Here is a 7,483-nt window from a genome sequence, read left to right as displayed (position 1 = left end):
AGCTTTATATAAAGAGTAATTGTACATTAAGAAAGCATCCCAGTCCAGTCCAGATCAAGCCCTTAAGTTCGACATTAACACTTACGTCCGATACCAGTCTATAAAGTCCTCTTCAGACTCACACAACACATGCAATGATGCCAAATACAGGAAGATCACAGGCCAGTAGGTGGGAAGTCTGGTGGATCCAGTGGCGGTGGAAGCATCTCAGTGCTGGCAGGGGTCTCCACGTGGCTTCTCCAGCTCCAGGGCACTAGCTGCATTGTCTCCCAGGGAGTGAGCAGAGAGAGAGAGTGTCTCCCGCCTCCAAGTAGTTCCCAGAATCCTCAGGAGAAAGCCAGGCCTACACAGAGGCCTTGTTGACTACACAATGATTGACAGACTAGACGTCACCCCTTCACTCTTAATCCTTAAATTGACAGAAAATTATATAACTACCACAGGCAGCCATAATCGGGAGTCATAAACTAGGTGACTTAAAAGAACACAGAGGTGTTCTCACACATTCCTGGGGCCAGAAGCCTGAAACCAAGGAGCAACAGGGTTGGTTCTTTCTTTAGGGAGTTTGCTCCGTGCCTGTCTCCTAGTTTCCCTGAAATCTTTGGCCTTCCTTGGCTTCTCTCCACATGCGTCACTCCAATCTCTGCCCTGTCCTCACAAGATGCTCTGCCTCTGTGACTCCTCTCTTCTTATAAGAATACGAGGCAGATAGAGTTAGGCTCTACTGCACTGCAATAGGGCTTCATGCTAACTAAGTACATGTGCAGAGACCCTATGTTCAGCCAAAGTCACCTTCACAGACAACTAGGGTTGTGGCATTTCAATCTTCTCTGGAGAGTGAATCAGGAAGATGGGAGGAAATTGGATGCCTTCGAATTACAGTGAAAAACATTGACTGTGCCATGGGCTTCCAGAAGGAACAAGACTGTCTTGTGAAACGTACTAGCGGAATGCTCCTTGGAAATGAGGATGGCCAAACTTTTTCCTCCCATCTTCCTGATGTATGTGATCAGGCAGCACCAGGTCCTAAAGAAGGACCTCATGCTTAGTCAAGTAGAGGGACCGTGAAAAAGAAGACTGCCAACAAGGTGGATTGGCACTGTGGCTGCACCATGAATTCAAACATGACGACAATTTGAGGGGGAGGGAGCCCCCAACAAATCATCACAGGTCCAGTAGGCACAATTGTATGGCGATAATAAGTAAAGATTATAGTAAAGTAATGGAGAACATGAGGGATAGAAGAGAGATTGAAATAATGCAGTCAGACACATTTCATGGTAGCATGCTCACCTCAGCCCTGCTTGGTCCACGCGGAGAGAGCCAGAGAGCCATTTATTGCTAACCAAGTCTTATAACTACTTAGGGGTGTGTGATTACCGGAACCACATGTCACAGGAAGGGGTGGTACAATAGGCATACACATAATAGGAAGGGGATATACAATGGGCGTGACAGGAAGGGGATGAGTTAGGGGTGTGCACATAGGAAAGGGAGGGACTAGAGGTATTCATGTGACAAGATGGGCAGACCCTAGACTCATGATGGCAGCCTAACCTTGGTCACCCTTGGGTGGGCTTGACCTCCATGGGTTCTCCTTCAGGGAAACAATCTACTACTATCTTTATCAGAAGCAAGTGGGCCCTACTTGTTGTGGAATAAACAGTGGTGTCTGCTTGCTCTGGATGGCTGATAACTCTTAGGGAGAATAACCCCTGACCTACTTCTGTTGACCTCCAAGTGTTTAGTCATTCACCATGTATAGCAAGCAGCTAGGTTTGGCATATATTTGGGGGAGACAACTTGGGAGAAAGCTTTGTTTCCCTCAATTATAAGGATGGTGCGGGCCCAGGTATGATTTCCTTCTGTCTCTAAGGGTTCACTATGACCACGTGACTCCCAACAGAATTAGCAACATCAACAAAGCTTAGAGCACCACAGGTGAGAACTGTTAGGTAGCTGGCATAGGGACTGGGGCATCCATTACACATACTCAGAGGTTCCAGCTTCTGGCCAGGAAGGGTTGGTACACCTAGGTGGGCCTTACACCTGGATCGGCCCATCTAAGCCAGGTGAATTTGATTCAGCCAATGGGGTAGACCAGTATTTTCAACCACGCCTCCCAACTGCTCTTTCCCAGTGGCTGTTGTCCACAACTGTGCGGCTGACACTGTCTGACTTGTGTTCTATTTACTGTACAACCTGAAACTGCTCCTGACTTTCATAAAACTCACTGGGGTCACAAACCGGGCTTCGGCGTGAATTCTTTCTCGTGCGGAGCCAAGGACCCAAGTATATCTCTCCCTGAGAGTTCTAACAATAACAGTCCCCTACATTTGGTACTAGTCATAGCCTCTTAAATTCTATATTTAATTCTGGGCTTTGCATCTAAAAGGAGACAGAACCTTTGGAGAGAGTTGAAAGGAAAGTCATAAAAAATAATGAAAGGTTTGGGACAGCAGACCCATGACGAACGGCTAAAGAGGGTGCTTATTCTGCCCGCAGCAGGGAGCTGGACTCCAAGCCTGAGACTTCTAGCTGAAGGGCAGCTACTGCCTTTGAGCGACAGAAAGAGCTCTAGCACTCTCTCTATGGCTCAAGATTTCTTTGAGCTTATAGAAAAAATATTAAGTTAAATATGGAAACTTCTTGACAATGGAATAATTCACCAAAAAGGCCGGAGAAAACCACAGTGCAAAAATCCCAAACTCACTGTCATTGAGTGGATGACGACAGTGCAAAGACCACCACAAACAGGATAGCTTTTCAATTCCAGGTAGAAAGAACTTTGGTGGATTTGAGTATCAAAGAATGTATTCAGTGTTCTCTTGACATTTCTTTTTGTCTCCTGGTTTTAGGATTTCTTTGTTTGTGTGAGTGGGCTAATGCTATGTTGCAAATGGTGAGACCCCCCAAATCGGAAAGAAACATTAAAAATCTCAATCAACTTTGATCTCTAGATGGGGGATACACTAAGAAAGAAAGCAAACCCATTGCTGTCATTTCCCATAAAGAGTACAGCCCTGGAAATCCTAGGAGGCAGATCTACTGTGTCCTGTAGGATTGCTATGAGTTGGATTAACTTGATGGCAACAGGTCAGAAACCCAAACTCAATGTCGCTGAGTCGAGTCAGACTCGAAGCGAACACAGGGAACAGAGTAGATCCACGCTGCGGGTTTCCACGGCTGTAAACCTGCATGGGAGCAGAAGACCTCATCTTCCTCCCATAAAGCAGCGGGGGGAGTCCAATAATGGCTGATTTCGCAGTTGACGACCCAATGTGTAACCTGTCCCTCCACCCGGGCTTCTTGGAAACCGGCTAGGGCGCCTTAATCATGAAAATCTGCAAGATGCATCCTGCATCTTTGCAAAACCAAAACCTCTATTGTATTTGCTGGTAGGACCATGCAACCAACCTCTGTGTGGTCAGAATTTGGGGAAAGCTAGAATACCAATCATAGAAAATTCATTTTATTTTAAAAATTGTGCTGACAGCCATGTCCGTTTCTTAGCCAACCTATAGGAACGTGAAGACAATAATGAAAAAAACAATCCAAGAAATCATAATTGTAGGATGTTGTCCAAGAGTCTTGGGGGAAAGTTGCTATCATACATATAAAATGTTTAATGTAGCAAAATGGTTTTCAGTTCAGGACTGCAGACATATAATAGCCAGATGGCAAGGCATAAACATTTATTGCAGCGGTTCTCAACCTGTGGGTCACGACCCTTTGGGTGGGTTGAACAACCCTTTCACAGGGGTCACCCAATTCATAACTGTAGCAAAATGACAGTGATAAAGTAGCAATGAAAATGATCTGATGGTTGAGGTGGAGGGGGGCGGTCACCACCACCTGAGGAACTGTATGAAAGGGTCAGGGCATTAGGAAGGTTGAGAACCACTGCTTTACTGGAACCCAGATTAGAAACAAACAAGCAAGCAAGTTATAAGATATTTTTTGAATAATTAAGACCTTTAAATAAGCCTATCAGATGCTATTGTGTAAATCATGTCTATTTTCTTAAATGTGAGCATTGTAATTGGTTCTAAGAAAGAGGTCCTTGGAGAGGTGAACTCCAGGGCAGGGTGCTTGAGTTACTGTCCGTAGACAATTCACTGCCACCTCCTGTGTTGTCATGGAAGTTTATGTATATACCCGCTGCTTATTGATAGGAATTGCTTGTGGGCAAAACATGCAATAAAAACTCTAATCAATCACTGTGAATGAGGCAGAGTATGGAGTGGGGACCCAAAGCTCATCTGTAGGCAACTGCACATCCCTTGCCCTACAGAAGGGTCTCAGGGAGAAGAGCCAGTCCGGGTGCAGGGTAGCAACGATGAAACATACAACTTTCCTCTAGTTCCTAAATGATCCCCCCGACCCCCACTTCCCACTATCATGATCCAAATTTTACCTTACAAATCTGGCTAGACCAGAGGATGTACAGTGGTCCAGATAAGACCTGGAAACACAGGGAATCCAGGACCAATAATGAGAGTAGTGATGCCAGGAGGGGAAGAGGAAGGTGGAGGGAGAAAGGAGGAACCAATCACAAGGATCTACATCTAACCCCCTCCTTGGGGGACATACAACAGAAAAGTGGGTGAAGGGAGACATAGGACAGTGTTAGATATGACAAAATAATAATAACTTATAAATTATCAAGGGTCCGTGAAGGAGAGGAAGAAATGAGGAGCTGAGACCAAGGGCTCAAGTAGAAAGAAAATGTTTTGAGAATGACGATGGAAACAAATGTACTTGACACAATGGACGGATGGATTGTGATAAGAGTTGTATGAGCCCCAATAAAATGATTTAAAAAAACAAAAGAGAGTATACAAAAAAAAAAGAAGAAAGGGAAAAAATTCCAATTAATAAAACAAGTTAGAAACATTCCGTGGGGGTGGTGGTAAGTGTGTGAGGATGGGTAGATAGCTAGCTAGATCAAAATATTAAAAAGTGAATTCTTGCAAAGACTAGGTAGGTGTTCAGTGTATAATTCTTTCCATTATTCTACAGCTTTTTAAGTTTTCCAAGTAAACATGGAATGAGCATAGGGAGGTGCTTCAAAGCAGGGCCGCTTGGCAAACCCTCTGCCCAATGCCGTACACGCAGGGTCTGCATGTCCAGATGGGTGAGCCCCCTGTCGTGTTCCTTGTTGTCTCGGACTCTCCCTTCCTCTCACTGGAGTAACTTCCCTTCAAGAACTGTGACTCCTTTTAAAGACAAAACTATAAAAACCCAAGCAATTAAGTACTGTTGAAATTTTAAAAACAAAATTTTATGTTGGAGCCATGTCCAATAATGGTAAAATTAATAAACATGGACCACGGTTATAGAAATCCTCTCAAGTTTCCATTTCCGGACAACGTGGGCCACAGACTAAAATCTTCTTAAAGACTTCAATAGTGCATAAAGTTTATGTAAGGGGATTATCCTTCTCATTGATTCCATTATCCCAATTGTCACATTGTGAAACTGCTTGAATGTTCTGATTTTTATCAAGAGTAAGTAATTGATGAAACGCGATCAAATCCATCCGGCTTTGTACTCCCTGGCTCTGTGACAACCCTCTGCATGTGCTTCCGCAATTTGCCAGCTCAGTCACAACTTGCATCTTTGATATTTAGCTTAGGGAATTCTTCTGGAATGGTACGGGCCTGTTTTGGCTTTGTTGACTGCATTCTTCGCTGCGTGCTTGGCCAGAGAGGGATTCTGCTGGCTCATAAAGGGCGACACCAAGTACACCCTTCAGAGAACTGGGTTGGACAGAACATGTCACTGCCCTTCAGCAGTTGCCTGAGTCACCCGATGACTTGTCGGGTCTTGAGAGCCTGCGTAAGCAAAGCAGGCTGGACAGTTAAAACAAGCAGTGGGGTGTAAGCAGTTTACTGCACAAAGTTCAATGCATGCTGTGTGAGTTTTGTGGTTTTCGTGGCTTCCAAGGTTGGAGCTTTCTTCTGAGATATTTTACGGTGGAAGGCAATATTCAAATGCTTTTGGTTTGGCACATAATAGTGGTTCTCAACGTTCCTAATACTTCCACCCTTTCATACAGTTCCTCATGTGGTGGTGACCCCACCACCACCATAAAATTAATTCCGTTGCCACGCAATCACTGTCATTTTGCTACTGTGATGAATCAGGTGACACCTGTGAAAGGGGTCGTGGACCCACAGGTTGAGAACCACTGTCATATAGGGACTGAAAAACTGGAGGTGGGTTGGAAGCTTTTAAAATACTTCAAGGAGTGTGCAATGCATTCCTGCAACGAGCGATGAGACACGGTCTGCACAATGGCCAGGGAGTGTCCTTCTATGTTTTATGGCCGGCAAGCTCAGAGGTCCTCAGGATAATCACCTGGAGAAAGCTAACTATTATGACTCGGTGCTTAGTTCTTAAGATGAAAACTAAGAGGGCGTGTGCAATGGATACGTTTGTGTCTAATTAAGTATTGCATAAGGTGAAATAGCTCTGTGCTTGACATGATGGATGGATGGATGGATGGATGGATGGATGGATGGATGGATGGATGGATGGATGGATGGGTGGTGATCAGAGCTGTAAGAGCCCCCAGTAAAATTATTTTTTAAAAAGATGAGATAGACCTGATTTGGTGTGAGGGAGAACACTTTGCGCAGAGATTCATCCAGAAAGGTCCACTCTTGTGCACATCTGGGTTTCAAATGGGTTTTCACATTTTTGAGAAGGGAGGAGGCTCATGAACGGAACCTCACTTGGCCCCAGGGGCCATAGAGCATCACTGAATCAACAACAACGCACAGCAAACATATTTTCCCATTAGCACGTGGTCCCCCCTCATCTCTTCTTCTTCGGCCCTTCCTTGTAACGGCATCATCCAAGTTTAATGGGCAATTGACCTGTGTGTCCATCTGGGTCCCCGAGCGGCATAAACTGTCTGTACTTGGCTAGTCACCTAAAGCAGGAGTGGGGAAGCCCTGGCCCAAGAAATCATCGACGCCAGCTAGCATCGCACGCCTAACGAAAGAGAAGCTGTTTCAGCCATCACAGTCAGGGTGAGCTAATTAAGTATATGACCGACGAGGGCAGGCTGATTTTTATGTTGACAATTTTGTATGGCCTGTGTATAATGTTATAAATATCCAAATAGCCCTTGGCAGGAAAAAAAAAAGTTTCCCTAGCCCTGACCTTAAGGTTCGCTGTCTGAACCCACCTAAGTGATGCCACAGAAGAAAGGCCTGGCAAACTGCTTCTGTAAAGATTCCAGTCAAGAAACCCTAGGGACCGCGCTCTCTGACCCACGTGGATGGGCAGGAGCTGGAATCGACTCAAGGGCAATGGGTGGTGTGTCAGTCTGTCTCTGAGGATCCTATTCTGCTTGAAATTAGGAACTGTGTTTTCTCAATATTGTCTTCACTGCCGTTGCCTAGAACACTGCCTTACATAAAGGAGTACCTCTGTCAATGCTTTCTGGGTTGTTCATTGATTGGAAGAAGAA

This window comes from Tenrec ecaudatus, chromosome 6 (genome assembly GCF_050624435.1).
Source record: "Tenrec ecaudatus isolate mTenEca1 chromosome 6, mTenEca1.hap1, whole genome shotgun sequence".
Classification (NCBI taxonomy): Eukaryota; Metazoa; Chordata; class Mammalia; order Afrosoricida; family Tenrecidae; genus Tenrec; species Tenrec ecaudatus.
The sequence above is the reverse complement of the archived record's forward strand: the minus strand, read 5'-3'. Positions refer to the sequence as shown.